This window comes from Phacochoerus africanus, chromosome 2 (genome assembly GCF_016906955.1).
Source record: "Phacochoerus africanus isolate WHEZ1 chromosome 2, ROS_Pafr_v1, whole genome shotgun sequence".
Lineage (NCBI taxonomy): Eukaryota > Metazoa > Chordata > Mammalia > Artiodactyla > Suidae > Phacochoerus > Phacochoerus africanus.
Window position 1 is genome coordinate 90319105 of NC_062545.1, and position 24276 is coordinate 90343380.

Here is a 24276-nt window from a genome sequence, read left to right on the forward strand (position 1 = left end):
TGTATTTCTTTTAGAATGGGTTTCGTATTGCTGTACTCTTTCAGCTAATGTTTGCTGGAGAAATTCTTTATTTCCTCTTCTATTTTAAAAGATATTCTTGCTGGATAGAGTATTCTAGGTTGCAGATTTTTTTCCTTTCAGTGCTTTAAATATATCTCCCCACTCCCTTCTGGTCTGTAGTGTTTCCATAGATAAATCAGCTGATAGCCTTATTGGGATTCCCTTGTAATGAACACTTTGCTTTTCTCTTGTTGCCTTTAGAATCCTTTCTTCATCAACTTTTGACATTTTTATTATAATATGTCTTGGTGTGGGTCTGTTTGGGTTCAACATGTTTGGGGCCCTCTGTGCTTCCTGTATCTTGATATCAGTATCCTTTAGATTTGGAACATTTTTGGCCATAATTTCTTGAAATATATTTTCATCTCCTTTTCTTTTTCTTCTCCTTCTGGAATTCCTGTTATGCATAGATTGGCCTGCTTTATATTATCCCATAAGTCTCTTACATTGCTTTCATGTTTTTTTCACATGGTTTTCTGTCTGCTCTCCTGTTTGTGTGATTTCCCTTATTCTATCTTCTGTGTCACTAATTCGTACCTCTGCATTATTCATATGCATTATGGTCTTTATTGTCTTTAGCTCAGTTTGTATCTCTGCAAATGAATTTCCTAGTTTTTCTTGGCTACTAACCTTTTGTTTTCTAGTTCCTTCCTGAGGGAATCTGCATTACTGTTCAAATCCTATCTTAATTCCTTCAGTATTTTCACTATCTCCCTTTTGAACTCAAGGTCTATCAGTCTGCAGAGGTCTGTTTAATTGTTGACTGCTTTAGGTTAATTCTCCTGTTGCTTTAACTGAGAATGGTTTCTGAGCTTCTTCATTGTGCTTGTGTTTTTCTATGAATTTGGGAAGCCAAACTGTAGTTTGGCACAGTCCAGGGCGGGCTGACAGGGTGGCTCCTCACAGGTGGGCGCCAGTACCTGGAGCACGGCTGGCCTGGTGGGGCTTCTCTGTGCGGGGGGGTGCATGTGCGGGGAGTGTGGTGGGCCTAGGCAGGTTCTGCACAGGCAGGTGCAGGCACATGGAGCATGGCAGGCCTGGCAGGGCAGATCCATGCATGGGCAGGCAGGGGTGCCTGGAGTGTGGTGGGCTTGGTGGGTTGTGCCGGGAATGCTCTGCTCTCTTCCAACCCGTGGGCAAGCGGGAACCCTGGGGTGCAAGGAGTTTTCTATGGCAGCCTGTCCCTCCTCTTCTCCCCTCCCCACCAATGGCATCTTGTGTCTCATGCGGGTCCAGACCTTCTCCTGGGTTCCTTCTGCTGTGGCTTTCCACTCCCCAGCCCTTAGCATACCACTTTCCCTGCCTGTAGCATATTGCTCTCTAGCCCCTTAGGCTCTCTCCTCACTGTGGACCCTAGCCTGCTCCCAGGGACTGACCTCCAGAGCCTAAGACTTGGCACCCACTCCCCACCAGAGCATCTCAGGCTGTGGTGTCTGTGCCGGTGGTTCAGATGATCTGTGTGTCTCTCGCTCTGCTTTTCCGTTCTCAGACTTGTTGCTGCACTTTTCTCGGCATCTTGGCTATCCCTCCGACTAGGCTGATCTTTCTGTCGGTCAGGTGGCTTCTCAGGGTATGGGTTCCCTTTCTCCTTCACAGGTCCCTCACGGGAGTGCTAGTCCCATCCTGATTCCTTTTTTCTCTCTCTTTTTTTCTTTTCTTCTACCCCGTTATGTCAAGAGTTTCTTGCCCTTTTTGGAGGTTTCAGTTCTTCTGCCAGCATTCAGTTGATGTTCTGTGTGAGTCGTTTTACATGTAGATGTGTTTTTTTGATGTGTTTGTGGGAGAAGGTGAGTGCAGCCTCTCACTCTTCCAATATCTTGCCTCCCTCCCTGCCCAGCATGATTAAAGAACATAATTCGAAGGTAGCAACAGTATCTAATTATGTGAAAAACACTATATGCTGTTGCTTGTCATGTATTTTAAAAATAAACAGAGATTCAAGAAAACAATGGTGGGGGACCAGGATTTCATGAAAGAAAAAAAACCCTACCAAAACCTTCAATTGTCTGGATAATTAAGGGGTAATAAGTAACTTTCACCCTCTCAATGGAATTATTTAAGCCCAGAAAGGCAAAGTGTGTTATTTCCCCTAAGTTTTCCCTTCTTTGCCCTTTCAGGTTGGGGACCTCTGTAAAGTAAACTCTTAGGAGGGAAGAAATGATACATTCCTGAGTCTTCAGTGAAGGGGGGGCTGTTACATGTGGGATATGTGGGGGGGTGGTGTGCGTTTTTCAAACTATTATCGCCCCATACCACATCCCTTTGGAATTTTTGAAACAGTTCTCCTAGTGATTCTGAACCATCTCACAGCCCAGTCACATACTTCCACTTCCTATTAGAACCTACTTGTAGGGACGTGAATAGATTGTGTCTAAAAGATCCATTAGCGTTCTAGAAGAGTTGGTTAATTTCTTATAAGAATGCTTTCATCTTAATAGAAGTCTTCTTTTTTTTTTTTAATCAAGGTTGGCCCAGATCCAGAAAGACTAAGAATCTGAACAAATGTGATTTTATATATGAATAGTAGTAAATACATTAGGAAGAGAGGATGAATGCTGTTAGTGAGGTGGGTGGGATGGGGAGAACCCAGATGTCTTCTTTTTTTTTCCTGGGTGAATTCGTATTTATTTATTTATTTATTTATTAAAAATGATTTCTATTTTTTCCATTATAGTTGGTTTCCAGTGTTCTGTCAATTTTCTACTGTACAGCAAAATGACCCAGTCACACATACATATATACATTCTTTTTTCTCACATTATCCTCCATAATGCTCCATCAAAAGTGACTTCTAATGGGTTGAGGTATGGGGTCAACTCGCTTTAGAGGTGATTTCTTTAAAAAGAAATGTGACAGGCATTAGGGTTCTCCTGTATATTTATTGCAAGTATATAACACCTAAAATCTTAAAATTATGTCTTTACTTGTCTCCTTGGTCAACTTCAGTTTGTATGTCAAAAAAAATGGATATCTTTAAGCTGATAAATTAATCTCAGGAAAGGGGTCAACCCTTTTAGTGGCATTGGTAAGATTTTTGTCAGGGCAATATTCTAGTGTGTTAGACAGTGATGCTGTGCGTATGTGCGTTCCTTTCTACTTCTTCTTCTTCTTCTTTTTTTTTTTTTTTTTTGCATTTAGGGCTGCATCCACAGCATATGGAGATTCCCAAGCTAAGACTCAAATCAGAGCTACAGCTGCCCACCTACACCAGAGCCACAGCAAGGTGGGATCCAAAGCACATCTGCGACCTACACCACAGCTCATGGCAATGCTGGATCCTTAACCCACTGAGCTAGGCCAGGGATCAGTCCTGAATCCTCATGGATGCTAGTCGGACTCGTTTCTGCTGCGTCATGACAGGAACCCCCTCCTTCCTACTTTGAGGCTAAAAGGCTGTCGGTTCCTCTTACTGTTACTTTCACATATGTAATTAGTAAGACAGTCCCCAAAACTAGTTAGTTTTAAACACACATTTTTTTTTTCATGAGTCTTAATCTTGGCCGATTCCTACTATTTTATGATATAGAATAAAACCAATAAAACATCTTGAGACCCTCTTCATGTTGGACTTTCAGGGTAGAAGTGACCCCACTCCTGGTTGTGGAGACTTTGGGGTTAATGATGAGGCAAAGCTCTGACCACTGGAGGTTCTCAAGTCCTGGTTTTTCTGGAGCGTTCTCCATTTCTTGCTTTGAGTGAATGACCTGAGTGAGAAGGCTAAGATTTTCCTTTTTAACCTCACTCCTTTCAGAAACACACCCTTAACAGACATTCCTTCACGGTTACCTTATTTTAATAACAGTCAGGTATGTAAGCTGGTTTGGTCCAATACGACGTGCACGAATGCCACACAACCATGTAAAAAACTGCCTGGAACAGATTTCTTGCTGTGAATTTTCCCAACAGTTGTGATACAGTTTTAAAAGCCTTTTCTATTTATGAACATTTATCTCAGAAAGCCTAACAGAGAAGAATGTTGCAGAAATATCGGTACATTGCTCTCTGTTCCAGACAACTGCTGCTCTTTCTTTTTCAGATTTTAAAACATAAGTCCCCAGTCACAGTCTGCATCTAAGGGCTTCCATCATAATTACCTCTGGGTAACGAGCAGCAGTCCTTAAAAGGGTCTGCCAGTTTCCCCGCAATCTTTCACTGGGCGAGCCGGGCTGTGTCCACTGATAACCCAGCTGCCGAGGAACTGAGGAGCAACGGCTCCAAACTTCTCAGCTGTTGACAGGCTTGACTTGCTGAGAACACTGGTTAAATATAGCACACGCGAGCTCAGCTCCTCAACAAAGTCATTGCTCTGACGGTGTTGTGAAGGGAGCAGAAGACGAGAAACCTAATCTCAGAACCCAACAACACCTAGCAACAGTTGAAAAAACTTTTAAACAAAAGTCTGGGTGGGAGATACACAGCAGCCTCCAATTTCTGCTGATCAGGATTTCAGGGAGAAGAAGCTGCTTTCCCCCCTGCTCTCTACCCAGTTTCCTGCATGACTTCAGCTATTGGCCAGTCCTAGGAAAGAAAGTGGGAAAAGCTTTTTCCTCTGTATTCTTTCGGGCTGGATAGTTTTCCAGGACTCCAGTCTCAGGCTGTGGGACAAGCCACTGGGTTCTTCAAAGGATACGCTACCTCCCTAAGGACGTACCCTTGGTTAGACAAGCTGCCAGTCAGGTAAGATAAAAAGCCACAGCTCCTTACTCTCTTAAGCAATTTCTGCTTCCACAAGGAGAGCGCTCTCTCCAAATCTGTATTGTCTGTTTCCTCTGATTCTCATTGTTCCCCATGTGATAACACACTTAGGAATTACGGCAGTCACTCTGAATTGCTTTTAAAGATTCTGAAAGTCATCCCTTTCTCAGAATTACCTGATTCCTCTTTCAACCCAAAGATTGCTAGGATGTCTAAACAGCCATCAGAATGTTTCTGCCAAGTTATCATTTTCTGGCAGGTAACAGAAATACGACAAAGGACAACTTCACAGTCCTTTCACAATGAAGATGGCTAACCAGTGGAAGGGATATTTTCCCTAGAAGCAGGATAACTTTCATGTATGGAAAGTAGCTGAGCAGCTGGTGTGGTAAACGAAAGTCTTGCCTGGTGTTTGTGTTGCTGTACTTTGCCTTGCTGCTTGCTGGATTCTCTGATTACACTGGTACACCTTGTGCTGGTATTACATCGGACCGTATAACGTCACGGTCACCCCAAGTGATTCTGACCAGGCACAGAATATGCCTGGTGTTAAATCACAACTTTTGCAGTCTTTGAATATAAACTAGTCAGGACCATGCTGTTATGTGTGTCTTTTAAAAAATAGGGGAATTGCTTGTATAAGAGATATGATAGATTCTGATTTTTAAAATTTGAATTGAATATATGAGGACAAATCCTTTCCTAAGTTGCATGTATGTGTATGAACACATTTACTGTGGTGTGAAGGAAATCCTCCTTTGTCTGTTATATCTTCTCCCTTTCTATGAGTTGCCACGCAGTTTTATCAGAATTGCTCAGCATGATAAATAGCACACCAAATCTGACAAAAGTTATGGCTGCTCATTGGTGATGTGGTTACTAGTGACACCTCATGTCTATACTTGGGTTGGATTAGCATAAGAAGTTTGTTCCCTTAAATGAACATGATAATTGGAGGGAATATTCTAAATTAAGGATAATTTCAAAGGAGATACAAAGACACATTTCAAAAGAAATTATGTGAGTCTATTTTGTTAACTTAAGAATTTACTTAAGAACAGTTTTGAGCAAATTATTGACAGGAATATTTCAAACCTTTCATTAAATGTTCCTATTTAAAAAAACCTAATTAAATCTTATATATCAGGAGTTCTTGTCATGGCACAGCAGAAATGAGTCTGAATGGGAACCATGAGGTTGTGGGTTTGATTCCTTGTGTCACTCAGGGGGTTGGGATCTGGCATTGCCGTGGGCTGTGGTGTAGGTCTCAGATGCACCTCAGATCCAGTGTTGCTGTGGTTGTGTTGTGGGCTGGAAGCTGTAGCTCCGATTCGACCCCTAGCCTGGGGACCTCCATGTGCCACGGGTACAGGCCCCCCCCCAAAAAAAAAGAAAAAAAGAAAAAGTTTATATATCATATGCTCAGAAAAATTAAATAGTACATACACTTCTGTAGATATTATATTTCATGATTCTGATCACACGATTCATTTACAGAGTAAATGCAACTAATCCTATGTAATGAATGTATACAAGTAAGAGTGCAAAGTGTACTCTGGGAAACTTAGAGAATGAGACTTCTGGTGCTTTAGTGGAGAAAGGATTTTGAAAAGTCTGAACTAAATGTTTTACATTTTTCTTGTTTTTATCTTAGAAAGGGTCACATTGTTGGCTTACAAATGTATGTGTAAGGCCAAAATCTGCCATGAGGAGATTTTGGAGGCCTGTAATTTGTTTCGGAGTTAGTGGAACGGTGTGGGGATAACGGAGTACAGCAATTGGCCCTGAGTGAAAGCCATGTTTCCTGATGGATTGTTTTTGAGTATCACTGTCTTCATGACTGTATATTTACCTTTGGGAATCAAAAATAGCTCAGGTTATAGCACGTGCTTTCCTGTAGCAGATGAATAATCAACCATGCAGATTGTGCTCCCTCGTTCTCTCAAGTTCACCTTTCTGGGTCGTTTTGGAATCTCCTCTTCTTCCCTTCACCAGAAGAGTTGTCGGATTCCATTGTCATCTCCCAGCACCCCCAGGTCTGTTTCCTTCATCCTCAGTCTGGATTGTTACAATGCTGCTCCCTTCCACCCCCATTGCTGTCCAAACCTTGCCCATGACCATGGAGTTAACTTTCCTATGCTTGTCTGTCTACTCTTCAGTTATCTTCTGTGACTCTTAGTTGCTGCCAAACACTAGGATGGATATTTTGAAAACCTTCCATCATCTGGCATGTACTTTACTTTTCCAGTCTCAGCTCCCACTACTCAACAAGTGTCCCTTTGCTTCAGCTATTTCAGGTTTGGGCCCTTCTCCAAACACCTTCGCAGGGCATATTTCAGAGCTCCACCTCTGCCTGTTGTATTTGCCCTGCCTTCACCTTTCTTGTGGAGACCTTGTCTGCTCTTTAGAACCCAGTTAGTGTTTTCCATTTTCACAGTGATTCCCTAGACCACATCTTTTTTTTGTCTTTTTTTTTTTTTTTTTTTTTTTTTTGCGCCGAAGCTGAGGCACATGGAGGTTCCCAGGCCAGGGACAGATTAGAAACTGTAGCCGCTGGCCTATGCCCCAGCCACAGCAATGTCAGATCCAAGCCATGCCTGCAACCTACACCACAACTCTTGGCAAATGCTGGATCCTTAACCCACTGAGTGAGGCCAAGGATCAAACCTGTGTCTTCATGGATGCTAGTCAGATTCACTTCCACTGAGTCACGATAGGAACTCTGACCACATCTTTTAGAAGTTATTCCTTCTTAGTTTGGGCTGTTTGGTACTCTGTCAGAATTAGAGTCCTTTGGAGCAGGGTTTGCCTTTTTAAATTCAGAACAATTTTATGAAGGCGGCTGGGTAAAAAGCATTGTCCTAACACACTTGGGCTTTGAGTTGTTCAGACTCATCCACGTTGTGGATGCTCTAGGGTCATTTTTGATTCTGGATTTCTAATGATGAGTGTGTGAGAAGGTATAAATAAGTATAAAATCAAGACAAGCAATGATAAGTGCCGTTAATAGCTTTTTATCTCAAAAATTTCTCGAGGAAGGTCTTCATAGCTTTACCAAGCATAGAAAAATTACAAGTAATTGTGACTATATTCATGTGCCTGATTGTAGAGATGATCTACCTGTTGAGAATGAAATAGAAATGGGGATTTAAAGACTGTGTGTACATGCATGAATCTCCTGTGTCTGCACCTAGACCTCTCAATACCACAACACACATACTTTCCTCATCTTTTGGTACCAGATTCTGTTTATAGTTATCTTTGGTACTGTTCAATTAATCATGCTTCCTTTCATTTATGGGTCATCATGGATTAAAATCTGCTCTTGACAAGTACCATATGATAGCACTTATATCTGGAATCTAACATATGGCACAAATGAACATTTTCACAGAAAAGAAACTCACAGACTTGGAGAAGAGACTTGTGGTTGCCAAGGAGGAGGGGGAGGGAGTGGGATGGACTGGGAATCTGAGGTTAATAGATGCAAACTGTCACCTTTGGAATAGATAAGCAATGAAATCCCTGCTGTATAGCACAGGAAACTATATCTAGTCACTTATGATGGAGCAAGATGGAGGATAATGTGAGAAAAAGAATGTATATATGTATGTGTGAGCAAGATGGAGGATAATGTGAGAAAAAGAATGTATATATGTATGTGTGACTGGGTCACTTTGCCAAACAGTAGAAAATTGACAAAACACTAAACCAACTGCAATGGGAAAAATAAAAATCATTTAAAATGAAAAAAATCAAATAAAATCTGGTCTTGAACATTAAAATATTTAAATATCATGCTATTATCATTTTTCATTTTTCCCTGGGTATTTCTAAAAAGAGACATTTCTCAGTTTTATTTTAAATTACTCATGAAACCTGTAGCCTTATTGTGCGAAATAAAGTATGAATCACGGTTTTGAACTAGTTTTTTTTCTGTGTTCACCAGAAGAAAAGCATTCTCTTTCTATTTTAAGATGGCCAAGGTGCTTAAAATTACTCTTTTAAATGGGTGTTCATTAAGAATCACTCTGGGGTTTTCCCAATGAAATTTGTGAAATATTTCATATATTCATTTAGCAATGGTTTCCCTGTGGTTATAATTTTAAGTTATGCTTTAGAAGTGAAACTTTGTGGTAAAATACATATTCTAAGCTAATGCTAGGAGTTCCTGATGTGGCTCAGGGGAAACAATCTGACTAGCATCCATGAGGACGCAGTCATCCCTGTGTCCGATGCCTGGCCTCTCTCAGTGAGTTAAGGATCTAGCATTGCCCTGAGCTGTGGTGTAGGTCGCAGATGCGGCTTGGATCTGGCATTGCTGTGGTTGTGGTGTAGGGCGGCAGCTCCAGCTCTAATTTGACCCCTAGCCCAGGAAACTCCATATGCTGTGGGTGCCCTAAAAAGACAAAAATAAATAAATTAAAAAATGCTAATGGTCTCTTTTGGAAGATGAGCATTTCCTCACAAAACAGGTGCCCTAGGAAATAGGATTTTACAGAACTTGCTCAATTGACATTTTCATTTATCTGTCTCACTTAATTTCTCTAAACACATGGCTTTAACAAAACAGCATCATGGGGAGTAAGATCTATTTCCCATGGAAGGTTGAGGTCTATTTCAGCATAAAGGTTAAACAGAAAAAAAGACTGGTAACACATGGTTGTTAAAAAAATAACATCTGAAAGCCTGCAATATACATTTGTTTATGCATTATTTTTAAGACATGGCAATAGAATAGAAAGTAAGCTAGTGAAATATGTTTCCTTTCCTTCAATATGAGCTGAAGATATGACAATAAGGATATTCACTGATGTGGAGGAGGCAGGATTTGCAGAGGTGGGTCAGGTGACCTGGACTCAGATTTCAGTTCCCTGAGGACCTGGGCAGGTTACTCGCTGTGCCTCTGTTTCCTCATCTGTGAAATGAGGATGACAATGCTATCTTCCTCATAGAGTTGTTTTGAAGGTTTAATAAGTTAATAAAACTTACAGTTGCCTGGTAGACTTTTCAATAAATCAAGCTATTCATGATTTATTACCAGACCTTAAATATAGTTATCTGTTTACTTTCATCTTTGTTGCACACAAAACCCTTGGATACAAGGTCAGTGGACTCAACCTCACACATCACAGAAAAGGCAGAAGCATGTATTGTTTAAATTTGGAATCCTGTTAGGGACATACTTTGCTGCCTGGGTACTCTAAGCAGACATAGTTTGAAGTCCAGCCAATAATTTAGTGTGGAATTTGCATTTCAAACCTTCTGTTATCACTCAGCAGTGTGCTGTCTTATAGAATCATTGCTAAAAAGGTCAAGAAATCACCCACAGCCTATGGTTTCTATATTTGCACTTGGAGATAAAGCGTGTTTATACATAGTGCTTGAGTGTCTCTTTTAAGGCTGATTACGCTAAATAATATATGGAAGGGAGACTTCCTCATCCAAAGATGGATATATTCTTATATTTATCATTCCTTATTTCTTCTTCTGGATATTTTGTTTTGTTTTATTAAGCTAGTAACAGATAAAAACAAAGACCAAAAAAGGTCATCTCATACTGGCTTCAACCTCAACCAACAGAAGTGAATTCTTGCTGTTCATTGCCCTTAATCCTAGTCGTTCTTCCTAAACATGAAAAGAAAGTATAATCCAAGGCAAAAAAAGTGTTGCATCATAGAGATGTAGGCGTATATTATGGGGTGCTTGCTATTCTATATGTTTAATTTAACAAAAATACACGAAGCACTCATAAGTGGAGCACTTTCTTAGTAACTTTAGTGCCAACAAGCTTTCTGCAGGATACTTATGGTTTAGACCTGTCTATTTTGTTTTATTTTTTGCAATTGAAAGGATGAGTTTCTGAAAGATAAGAATTTTAGAATGATCATTCTCTAATGAAGACCTTGCTTTAGAAAAGAAAGAAGAATGGAAGGAAAGAAAAGGGAATAAGAACTTTTCCTGGCTCTGCAGACTACATGATAAACCTTCTAGGGCAAAAGTATGGGAACCTTAGGAAAAGGAATTGGATTATGTTGTTCTTTTTCCTTAAATGGTCAGTCCTACTCTTTAGCTAATCAGAGGAGAGAAAAAGCTACAGAGAGAATACAACTTCCCCCAGACCAGTAGCTGAGGCAGTGTAATTTCGAAGGCTAGGCAGCAAGTTGTGTAAGAAGCTAGAATAAGGAAAGTCCAACATGAATCGGGCAGCTCTAGTTGGCTGTGGACCAGCTGATTGCAGAACTTGAGAAACTCCCAGCAAAAAGACATGGCGTTAGCCAGCACTCCAGAACCTGTGATCTTTGTTTAAGCCACAGCAGTACTGAAAAGTCAAAAGAAGCTTGGTGTTGAGTTTCCTTTTTGGGAAGTGGTGTCAACGTGTATAATATTGTGTGATTTATGTATTTCTGAGGTCTGTGAAAGACAAACTTTGAAAATAATTTTTTAAAGCTCGTGCAGAATGTATCTCAAGTGGTATGACTTTCCTGGAGCCCTGAAGATTCAGGGACTTTTCTGTTTTTGCTTTTTTTGCCTGAATGTTGTCACCTATCTCTTTTACCAAAACATAGATGAAAATGATTTCTGCTTCACTGGCCAAGGACCTTATATGTCTACATTGGAAAATAGCCTCTTTTTTTTTTCTCCTTTTGCAATCATTATAGTTACAATCTTCCCAAGTTACTTTGAAGAAGTGAATTATCTGCTGCTTATCCTTGTAAGGAAAAGGTGAAGGAAAGCCATGAAATGGACATGTTGGGGTGGACCCAATGCAGCCTTTAGAAAATGATTTGCTACATATTTGAAGCCAAAAGGCAATTTGATTGAAAACAGTAGACTGCTGACATCACCAAGACAATCAAGTTACTGCCAACTTGCCTTGTTTATCTAAAAGATCTTTGCAAAAATAAGGTTCCCCCCAACACACGCATGAGTCATAAGCGATACAGTAATGGGGATAAATGAACTTTATTTGTCTTGATATCTCTTTAATATACTTATGTCTTAAGTAACTCATTTTAGGGCCTGCATCTTTGACTGAGGTAGCAGAGCACAACAGGAAAGGAAGAGGCATTGCTGAGTTCATGATGCTATTTCAGTGTGGCAGACTAAGAACATGAGGAAATGACACCCTGGGCCTGTTTTTGGAGTCTTGCAGTTACTGTGACGACAGCACACACTAATGGAAAACAAAGATGGTCTGCCTGCCAATGCAAGCCAGAAAGAGTCCTGCCAGCTCAGATTTTTCTTAATTATTCTATAAGTCTTGAAATGTGACACTGGAGATAGTCAAGGCTCTTTGTGTTTCATTAACTGTTTAGTGAGCAATACATGCTTCAAGAGCAGCTTGGAATTTGAACAAGGGAGAGGCCTTTACACATAAGCTCAACTTTCACATGCTGTCTTGATAGATCCTTCTTCTGGTTTGGACACTGCCAAACCAACTGCTTTGCTCACTGCCTGTTGTTTGTTCTGGTCCTCAAGGAAGCCAGCTGTGTTGGTAGAATTCACTCCTCAGGGGCCCTCAACTTTGGTGACATAGTCCCATTTTCCATATTCTGTTCATTCCATAGGTCATTGCCCAGCATGCCAGGTGCTGGCCATCTAATGCCTGGCCATCGGAATCCCAATTCTGATAGAGTGATAGGTAATAGATAATATAATGATAACAGCTACATATAATATCTATTATCTACATAATGTATGTATTATAGAGCTATGTATAATTATTTAGTGTATATAAATGATAATAATGGCATATTCTGGAGATTATTCTGTGCCACGTATTTTACATGGTTCCTGGTCGGATTTGTTTCCGCTGCACCATGACAGGAACTCCACCAGGTATTTTACATGGATGATCTTACTTACTTATCTTAACAACCCCATGTGGCACTATTTTTTTTTTGTCTTTTTAGGGCCGCATCCATGGCATACGGAGGTTCCCAGGCTAGGGGTTGAATCAGAGCTCTAGCCACTGGCCTACACCACAGCCATTGCAATGCCAGATCTGAGCTGTGTCTGTGACCTACACCACAGCTCACAACAACGCCGGATCCTTAACCTACTGAGCGAGGTCAGGAATCAAACCCGCATCCTCATGGATGCTAGTTGGTTTCATTAACCACTGAGCCACGATGGGAACTTCCTAATGAGGCACTATTTTTATCTCTTGCTTCTTCAATTAGAAAAATGAGGTTTATAGATGGCAAGTAATGTGCTCAGTGGTTAATTTGAGATTCAAACCCAGGCAATTTGATCTTATTTAGCCCATATTTTCAACCACATTCTTGTAAAGTAGGCAATTGTTCGAGGAAGACCTTGACCTAGAATGACCGTGAGATGTTTTGGTGAAAGGTGTCAAATGTGACCCTGCAGGGGCCATTTGGTCTAAAAAGAGTCCTTAGGAGCAAAGAGATTCTGGGTTCAAAGGCCCACTGGGGCTCTCCTCCAGGGTCCCAAAGTAGAAATGGGAGCTGCAGTGGCCCATGGAGTTGGGCAACCCAGGAAGAGCTAGGTCTGGGGCCCTGAAAATCAGAAGCTCTCTTTTGGCAGTTGTGGCTTGTACAGCGTGGTTCTGGGCTCTCACTGCTGAGATGATTCTCTGCAAGAGGATGCCGTGGAGCATTTGAATTTATGAGCTATTACGGGTGCTATTGTGGCCAGATCCTTTGATGCCACTGGGGGTCTTGGCCTGTTGGTTCTCCTGCTGACAATGCAGAACCCCACCTTCTATTGTAATGAAATGCTCTGCAGATTTCTGCCTTGATCATGAGCACTGTTTGTGGAGTGGTTTAAGAGTGAGTCCTGCAGCATGCTTATTCCAGCTGTGGGTAGCAATGATTCTTGAAGAAGCCTTTGGTGGTGTATGTAAATTGTTAGGGGGGGCAGTGAAGAAGGGGACAGAAAGTCTCATTCCATGGAAGAGCTCTTCTTGGCTCCCAGTAACTCTGTTTAGGTAGTGAGTTGTTAATCTAGCAGCGTGTTGTTCCTTCTGAAAAACAGTGTTTGCTAGAATTTAGGAAAAAATACCTGCAACTTTTCAGCCAGTGGTTTGCCACTGTGGAGCAATGGCATGTCTTGTTGGATATTCTATTTGATTCTTTTTATTAAAACAAAGATTTACCTTTAATGATGCTAAAAATATGACTATTTGGATGTAATTGGAATTTTCGAGTTTCTAGTTTCTTGCATGGCACTTAGCTTCCTCAATGTCTGAAGTAAAGGAGAGCAGTTTTTAATACAACTTTTCTTCCACTGGATGACAACTTATATTCAACAATAAATTATGCATATGAAACAGGCAGAGATTTATTTACAATTCCAACTTTGTATTTTCCTAATTTTCCTTGTTACACAGTGTAATTCCATATTACATTGGAAGTGATTTACTTTGTATATGACTTCAGTTCTGCTTTGACTAACTTTCTGGCATATTGTTAGCATAAGAACATAATCCTTTAAATTTATTTTAAATCAGGTTTTTTTTTTAAATGCCCCATATTAGCAGGAACTTTATATTTCCAAAGCAATCAATCACAAACAAAAGGCTGCCTGGATAACTGCCTCTGAGATTTTCTGAAAGATTTTAATCTTTTTTGATATGAATATAATTTCAATAAAATCCTTTCATTAATGCACCAGGCAGGATTTGCATATCTGACTTATTCAATAATCTATAAGACCTAATCTAGAGGGTAGTCTATTTTTAATGTGATTTTGAAAGAATTGTAACAATCAAATATATATTCGTAATCTTTAAATCCTTGTGCTCTGAAAAACCTCCTGGGGATGGCGTCATATCCTTTATAAGAATCTAAATGCAGAAAAATTAGATGTTAAACCAGTTTCACCATCTAAAGAGCAAAAACTATTTTAGTAAACAAAGGCATTGTCCATAACATTATAATGTGATTTTGATGGAGTAGATAATGCTTTGCTTTTTCTTATGCCAGTGGCCATCAGTACTCTCCTTTTCCAGTGTATCAACCACCCAAATGATGGGATGGAACATCCCAGAAAGGTGACTGTTTCAGGCTCAGTAAACATATCACCAAATGACTCTCTACCTTCTGAGAAATTCTATTCTATGAGTTAAAAACAATATCTTGGGGTTCCTGTTGTGGTGCAGTGGAAACGAATCCGACTAGGAACTATGAGGTTGTGGGTTTGATCCCTGGCCTTGCTTAGTGGGTTAAGGATCTGGTGTTGCAGTGAGCTGGGAACTACCATATGCCATGGGTGTGGCCCTAAAAAGCAACAAACAAACAAACAAACAAAAAAACAGATCTTGTCACAACTGTGCTAGTGCACTCAGCCATCATGAATGCACACTCAACTTACACAATACTCACCTGACAGGCTTCCTGAAGCAAATACACTCTTGGCTCTGTGGCATTGACCTGTTTAATCCAAAAGAAAGGTAGTCGTGTATTATATCCATCAGTCATGTGACCTCTCCCGACTTCTTTCCAACAAATAAACTAAGAATTTCCTTCTCGTCTTCTGTATTTAGGTGAAAAAGTGTGACAAGGCCAAAGGAGAGAAGGAATTAGTGTTATGCTCTGGGGAGGCCAAGGGCTTCGCTGTTTGGCTTCCGGAAGTTTTTTTTTTCCTCATTCAATTGTTCTAAACTTCCTTTGGCACCAAAACTGAGGGATAATTAAGACATTCTGTGCGACCTCCTAGTTCTCATCACACTTCCACAGTTGGTCTGATTTCATATGGGAATGGGGGTCTGAGTCTCACACTGTCTATGGCTCTACAGCTTTGTTCCTGGAGCTGGCCGTGATGAAACGGGTTGAAACTTCAAGACTCCAAGCTCAGTCTGATGGTCCTCTAGTCCATGTTTCTCAATGCTCCCTGTGCCTCAGAATCACCTGGGATGCTTGCAAATTCAGGTGCCCAGGCCATGCCCCAGAGGTTCTTTTTTTTTCTTTTTTGTATTTTTAGGGCCACACCTTTGGCATATGGAGGTTCGCAGGCTTGGGGTGGAATCAGAACTGTAGCTGCTGGCCTACACAGCCACAACAACGCCAGATCTAAGCCACGTCTGCAACCTATACCACAGCTCATGGCAACACCAGATCCTTAACTCACTGAGCAAGGCCAGGGATCGAACCTGTGTCCTCATGGATGCCAGTCAGATTCATTTCCGCTGAGCCAAGATGGGAATTCCTGCCCCAGAAGTTCTGATTCAAGCTGACTGGAGAGGTGCCCAAGTAGTGGTCTATCTTGAAAGTTTTTATGAGATGTTAATGTGCATCCAGAGTTGAGAACCAGTTATCTAATACAATCTCTTTGTTTTGAAGAAGACAGTTCTAGGAAGAGATAAGAGAGGACATGCGGTAGAAGTTACAAAGTCCTCTGAGTCCTAGTCTATTATTTCTTCTATCACACAATCATAACAAATAATAAAATAGCCCATATTTAATGAGTGCTTTCTATGTATTAGGCACTAACAATCCTATGAGGCAGATATTCATGCTCTCCATACACTCTACATCAGATAAGGAAATGAGAGAGCTGCCAAGTTCCTCCCACAAGCAGGTGGTATGTCTGTGGTTTGAATCCCAGCAGTTGGACTCCTTAGCTTGTGCTCTTAATCGCTTAATCACTTTGCTGTTCTGGAGCCAAATCTGAGATGTAAGTGTTGAATGGCAGCTGCTTCTCTGTTTCAACATCAGGGGTCTTGTGGCAGCTGGCCTTGGTGCTCTAAGATTCCACTAACTGGTTTCCTGCTTGCCCAGAGATCAGGTCCTCCCCTTCTCTATTTTCCCCATAAGTGGAGAAGTTGAAGGCAACCCATTCTCCTAGGAAGTCTTCCAATGTGTTCCATTTCCCCCAGTGACTTTGTTTCTATTATTCTGTCTTTCCTTTCTTTTGTTGGCCAATATATTATCTTCTGTCTTACTTTTGGACACATATCTTTTTATCTTTACTTGGAAATTCTAACTGCAATCTCTGGTTGCCTGCTCAGACCTTCACTTTTCTCCTAATCTGATGAGTTTGCCTGTGTTCACTATTTTCCCTGGGATTTCCTCATCTGGACTTTCATACCCCTTTAACTTCTCATGATATATCAGCAACAACAGGAAGGGATTAATCACCTCACTTCTCCTACAGCAGCAGGTGTACCGGAAACAAGCTACCCTGTCCCATGGAACTGACCAGTGGAGGGTCAGTGTACTCCAAAGAGCTTTTAAAGTATACATTTTCAGGTCACATGGATGGAATTAATTTTCTGGTTGATTATGTAAGCTTGAAATTCTATAGGGAAGGCTTTTTCACACCTTGGGGAAAATCTATATGCATTGTCTGGTTAAATCAACTTGACCTAGATGAAAAAAATCACCAAATACTGTAGCACAGATTTCTCTAAGCAATAGCAACTTAAAAAAAGTTAAAAGACTATTATAAATATTCTATGGTAAACATCTACATGTAAATTTTAAAAATTAACATGATAAATAGATTCAGGTAAGACTTGGGACTTTTTTAGAATCATATCGCACAAACAAGTGCTCAGTAGGTGCTTAAGTTGAATCCATTAAATGTCATGGCATTAAGAAGAAGTAAATTCTATTTTCTTTAATGGCTGCACCTGAGGCATATGGAAGTTCCCAGGCCAGGGATTGAATCTAAATCATACCTGTGACCTACCCCACAGCTGCGGCAACACAGGAGCCTTTGCTGTGAGGGGCCGGGAATAGAACCCAAGCTGCCACAGTCAGATTCTTAACCCAATGCACCACAGCAGGAACTCCCAGAGGAAGTAAAGATTGCCAATCAGTTTTGATAGTAATTGGACTGAACATAATTTTTTTTATAAATATGGGAATAACAATCAGTTACCATGAGTGATTCTTCTCTGCTTCTCAGCATTCGCTAAACCTTTAGTGGTCACGTATTGTTTCGGTTACAATGCAAATTACAAATCAACAAACATTTTAAACATTCATTAGAGCATCAGAGAATAACAAATGCATAACTGAGTGAGTGAAATATGGATCGTGTAGCTATGATTATCATGATGTATGTGTGCTTCCAACAGTGGACTGGAACTCTTTTAATTTTAATTTTAATTTTTGCTTTTTAGGGCCACGCCCATGGCATATGGAAGTTCTCAGACTAGGGGTAGAATTGGAGGTGCAGCTGCTGGCCTACACCACAGCCACAGCAACGTGGGATCTGAGCCATGTCTGTAACCTACACTGCAGCTCACAGCAACCCCAGATCCTTAACCCACTGAGTGGAGCCAGGGATCAAACCTGCATCCTCATGGATCCTAGTCGGATTTGCTTCTGCTGTACCACAACGGGAACTCCCTGGAATTTTTACTTTAAATACAGTGGTATAAGACATAACTGTCCACACAAGTCTAATTGCTCCTCATCCCTTCACTCATGAAAAAAAAAAAAAAAGCCCATAACCAGGCTCTTATTTCTTTTACTAGCTGGAAATGTTCTCATCATTGGAAATCTATTTTGGAATTAGTATTTCTTCCCTCCCCTGCAAGTGGTAAAGCAACAGCTGCCATGTAATTAATGTTGTGCTGATGGCCCCAGATGATGAATACCACTGAGCTTCTCTATCAGCATCAATACGACCAACATTACCCCAGGAAGAGATATTGATCATAGTGGCTTGACTTTGCCTTATTTCACTGTAGCTTTCTTTCCTGCATTACTTCCTCCAGATTCCAATGATGCTGTTATTTACATCACCACTCACATCTTCCAGGGAATAAGGTCCCAGTGGAGCACATATGTTCCCGGTGAGGTATTGCAATGGAATCTCACCAAAATGAACACGTGAAACGCTGAGCTTGAACAGAGGAGAGGAGTAGGGGGGAAAAACCAGATGAAAGTGACTTGTGGTTTCTCAGAAAGTAAAGGATTTTGTCCTTTTGAGAGAGATTAGAGGAAAAAAAAAATCCCAGAGCTCTTGTTTTTCCATATAGTATGAATGTATGGTTAAAGTCCTATAATCTGATTTACATCTGGATTATTATTTCAATTTCTGTTCCAGAATGTTCACAGGAGTTGGACTTCAACAGTATTGTCACTGCTATTGCATGACAATCACAAGGATTTGGGCTGTGTGAAAGCAACTGCTTCTAGAGTGAGAGCCACTCAATCTGCTCATCTTGAGGAGGATATCTTAGGCTCAATAGGGCAAGGTCCATGCACATAGCTGGAAGAGGGGCTGCACTGGTGCTGACCTAAGAACAGGTGGAACACAGGATCCAAACAGCATGGCATTCAATGACAAAGAGTGGGTCAAGCTTGCAGCTGATGCCTGAAGGTCTAGCATGAAGTTATCAGGTATCCTGGCAGGCATAGATATGTTCTGAGCCAGGCAGGGTGTCAGAGTTGGGGCAAGCCTGTCTGTAGGACCAGGGAGGAGAGCAGGAGGTGGGATTTGGGGACAGAAGAGTTGTGGAGGAACAGTCCCAGGGACACTGTAAAGCAATGCCAAAGCAGCTAAGATGGTGTTCAGTCCCAGAGTCCTGGGCTGGATGGCTTGTGTCCCTCCTGCCTGACATCTTGTGGGTACTGTTCACCCAGTCACTGCATACTTACTGAGATTCCTCTGTGTCATGCACAGGGATCAATGGTGAATATTGTATTGTCTCAGTAATGGGATCCTGCTGTATAGCACTGGGAACTCTATCTAGTCACTTATGATGGAGCAAGATGGAGGATAATGTGAGGAAAAAAATGTATATATGTGTATCCGGTAGAAAGCTGACGGAGCACTGTAAACCAGCTAATGGAAAAAAAATCGTTACAAAAAATATCGTATTATCTCTACCCTCTAACTGGGCTACAGATTGTAACAATGGCAATTTCAATGCCATGGGACTCATGAGGTAGGGGTCCTGAAGGAGCACTCAGGTGATCTGGACAGTGAGTGATTGATGCTGAGATAAGAAATGGGGCAATCAAGTGACTCTTGCTGTGGGCAAAGGGGACCTTAGGGGCTGAAAAGGAGATAGGGTATGACAAGCAAGGTCTAAAGGAAGCAGCAGAAATCCATGTGACTGAAAGGCTCAATAGCTGATTTGTTGCAACAAGTCGACATAACTTTACAAGTGGTGGAGAAATAATTAAGTCGAATTCTTTCCACTTGTGTGGTAATTTTAATGTTTTTAAGAATAATGTGATGGGAGCTCCTGAAATGGCTTAGTGGTAATGAACCGGATTAGAATCCATGAGGACACGGGTTTGATCCCTGGCCTCACTCAGTGGGTTAAGGATCCAATGTTGCCGTGAGCTGTGGTGTAGGTTGCCGATATGGCTCGGATCCCATGTTGCTGTGGCTGTAGTGTAGGTCTGCAGCTGCAGCTGCAATGCAACCCCTAGCCTAGAACTTCCATATGCCGCTAGTGCAGCCCTCAAAAGCAAAAGCAAAACAACAACAACGAAAACTAAACAAACAAAAAACCCTACTTTGGTAGTGGTGTCAAAATCGGTTCACATCTGATGAGGATATCAAAGGAAAACAGTCAGAACTCCAGAAACCTACACATAAGATTTTAGGGTTAGGAGGGAGAGACATTTCAAATCAGAAAAGAAATATGGGGTTTTTCAGTCAGTGGGTTTGAAATAACTGGGAAGAAATGAAATTAAATCTCTGTGTCTCACTTTTTACCAAAGTACAGACTAGTTGCCCCAGAAATTTAAGTGAAAAAAATGAAAGGGACATGCTTAAAATATGTATATACATATATATGTAGATGAGTTGAGAAAGACCTTCCTAAGCAAAGCCAAAAAAGCAGTAAAAGACTAAAGACTGAACTATTTGATTCCATAAAAACAGAATGAAAACTTGTACATGAACAAAGTTAAAATGCAAACAGCAATCTGGACAAAAATAATTAAGAACAAATATCTTTAAAGAGCTCTTTTAAATAAATAAAGCAAAAGAGATGCAACAATAGAAAAATGGACAAATTGTATAAATAAACCATTTGTCGTAAATGTGTAAAAAATGAGTTAACCTCATTGATAATTAAAAATTCAAATTAAAAGAAGATAGTGTTATTTTAACAAATGCATTGACAAAGACTCAGTGGAATCCGGTACCCAGCATGGTGGGGTGTGAGGAAATGGCCACCATATAATGCTGTTGAGAAATCACCTGGGACAAGCTTTCTGAAAAGGAATTTAACAATATGCTTTATATTCAGTAGAAATCTTTATAATCAGAAGAAAAATAAGGTGACTTCCATTTTGAAAAACATGAGTCAAAACACGTGATGTTTTAAGAATGCATTGTTTTCTTTTCCTCCTATTGTGCTCAAATATTGCCTATTGACTTCTAAAAGCTTGGCAGACCTAGAGATTCTTATTAAAAAGAAAAGCCCAGGGAGTTCCCATCATGGCTCAGTGGTAATGAACCCGACTATTATCCATGAGGACGCGGGTTTGATCTCTTGCCTTGCTTGGTGGGTTATGGATCTGGTGTTGCTGTGGCTGTGGTGTAGGTCAGCAGCTACAGCTCCGATTCTACTCCTAGCATAGGAATTTCCATATGCTGTGCATGTGACCCTAAAAAGACAAAAAGAAAGAAAAGTCCACATACTTCTTCCTCAGTAGCTTGATAGGATTTCCTAGGAGGGATCTTGCTTGATTAGAACTATTGAAACAAAGCTACATAGTCTATTCTCATCACCAAAGTGCCAAGAAGATGTTGATGGCTGGCCATGAATTCCCTGTGTAGTGTTGTTACCAAAACATGAACTGATAACCACAATGGGCACATTTATGACTGGCTCATGAGGTGGGGGACCAAGGGGCAGGCAGATAAAATGGGGCACTGGAATAAGGAATTCCATGCCTTTGATGGACAACTTCATAAAACTGCCTAGGCCTATTAGGTTTACAGGGGTCAGCTGATCCAGGAAATGGGTACTAAGGCTCAAGTTGTAGGCAGTCTGATAAGTTCATGAATTACTCTGAAGAAATTATTTTACTGCAGTATTTTTGGATACTGATAGATGGTAAGAGATGATTAACTCCAACTGCTTTTTAATGAGACATGAGGAAGCTAAGACCCAGAAAGCATGTCTTCCTCAAAGTCATTGAGCTTATTAAGTCAGATATATGACTTCACAGACAAGCCACAGCACTGTGCTGTGTATCTTCCTGGAATCTAGGACATTATCTGTCTTCGGTTATTTCCCAAGGTACTTGTGGTGTAAGAGCTCATGATTCCTTTGTCTCATCCTGCCTCTGGCACTCCAGATGTTGGGCTTTTCAGAACATGAGCAGCTTTCTCCCCATCAATCCTGTTGTTACTCCATGGGATGGAAGAATCTAGGTGTAGAGTGATGTATGGTGTGCGTATGTCCTATGAGCAATCTTGTGAGGGTGGTACTTGATGCTTGTGAGACCCGTCTGCTTCTCACTGGTCTGGGAACAATCAGGGAGCAGTAAGGTGAGTCAAACCTCACCCTGGCATTGTGTGCTGACTTTCTTGTGCTTTTGTCCTGGGGAAGCCCTTTCCTGGAAGATGCCACTCCTGAAAGTTTACCAGAGTGACAGTAGCATTAAGCATTTTACACCATCTTTTACAGTTGGATCCTGCAAAATACAGGCTGAACCAAGGGTGTGGCTTTGTCACTTTGGCTGTCCATCCAAGTCTTCATTTTCATACACTGGGCACACGCGAATGAGTTCCTTTGACATCTCTTGTACCCACAAAAATGAGGGAGTCCATTACTATATAGAATTCTGTGAATTAGAATGTGAGTGGAAATCATAGCACCACTATGCTCACTATCCAACCTCTGTTTGATGATTTAACTAATGACATGTTACTCAGTGAGTTCATCACACTGTCCATTTGTAGCCTAACTTTCTCTGAGCAGCCAAGACAGCGACATTCTCAGGTCCTTGCTTCCCATCCCATCTTGTGCCCTCCCTCTGTGCTAACCCTGTAATCTTGGAAATTATATTTCCTTCTTCCCTCTCCATCTGGGTTCAGGCCCTGACATGCGTGGGTTTTATCTCCTGCCTCACAAGGGGGCCTTCTTCATCAGGCTTTCTAATCCACTTTCCTTGCTGCTCTGGGCTTCTTCTTCATTCTTTCCTTTTCCCCTTCTTTTCAGAATCCTCTTTCTGTTATTTCTCCTGCTTCAACCAGTCTTAAGACAGCTTTTTGACATTAAAATACAGGAAAGCTGCACACATCAAGACACTTATCATGTTATAAAGTTTTTATTCACAAAGGATAATTTATCGTCAATAATTAACCTTCGGCCTCAAGATTTATTATCAGTTCTCAATCATTCTCTAGAAATATCCATTGTGGAGGGGGAATTGCTGTTTCTCCTAGATCATTGTGCATCAGAGCAGAGACTATAGTATAGTATCAGAATGGGAGGCACACCTGATGCTTGGGAACAGGCAGATGGTCTGACTTGACTCTTCTCAGTTTTTAATATGTGTTTTTCTATTTTGGAATTTGGTGACTTAAGGGGAAATAGTAACCACTGCATTAAGAGATTGGAAGGACATGGTCTGGGCACAATGACTGTAAAGAGTGTTTATCTGTTAAGAAAATTTCAGAATCTTGATTATATAAAATCCTAAGCTAATTCCAGAAATGTTTTCATGAGTGGTTTATTTAAAATGTTATAAAATGCAGATTTAAAATATGCATATGGAGTGGTTCAGATACCATTTTCTAAAATATTCTTGAAAAAGATTCTATGTAGTGATGGTGTATAATTGCTTTCTTTCACCCAGCTTAATTTCCTAACAGTGCTTGATTTATTTGTTTAATTTGGTTCATACTCAACTGAAATTTACAAATAAGCTCCTATGCTGTTAATGGTTTGGACCCAATTACAGAAACAATTGTCTGTGTGTTTTTCTACTTATAGCCCAATTAAACTGAATGAAAAATAAGAATAATTACATCAATAAGACCCCGTCTATAAACTGTCATGTGAATGTGACAGTCACTCATGCATTAATGTTAATTCCAATATGACTATTATAGTTATTGGCTATAAGAAGAAAACAAATGACAGATTAATAACAATCAAATTTGTTGGGTACTTTTTAAAAAATTTTTATTTTATGGCCACACCTGTGGCATATGGAAGTTCCTGAGCCAGGGATTAAATCTGAGACACAGCTGCAGCAAAGCAGGATCCTTTAACCCACTGCCCTGGGCCAGGGATCAAACCCACGTCTTTGCAGCAACTTGAGCTGCTGTAGTCAGATGCTTAACTCACTGCACCATGGCAGGAACTCCCAAGTTGTTTTTATTGACTGCATACCAGAATCTATGCTAAATGGATTATATGCATGGTATAAAAAATAAATATTATTATTCCTGTTTAATAGTTATGCTATTTTTGAATTTCTTGCTTAAAACATGGTCCAACTTCTTATCATCTAAAATTTGGGCTTATCTGAAACTCACATTTTAGAAAACAGGGTGCAATCTCATAAAATAATTTTTTCCCTCATGGATTTTCTATTTGATAGTGTTGATTTGTATGCA

At 40.6% G+C, this 24276-nt stretch overlaps 1 protein-coding gene across 3 annotated transcripts in view; it reads left to right on the top strand.

Annotated features, from left to right (window-relative positions):
• The first annotated feature begins 4275 nt into the window (after positions 1 to 4275).
• The window catches only part of FILIP1 (filamin A interacting protein 1), a 206741-nt gene continuing 186740 nt past the window's right edge, over positions 4276 to 24276 (top strand). For all 3 annotated transcript variants that reach the window (XM_047763740.1, XM_047763735.1, XM_047763725.1), the window contains exon 1: positions 4276 to 4737. The gene's annotated coding sequence lies outside the window, so the exon portion shown is untranslated. The remainder of the gene's footprint in view (positions 4738 to 24276) is intronic.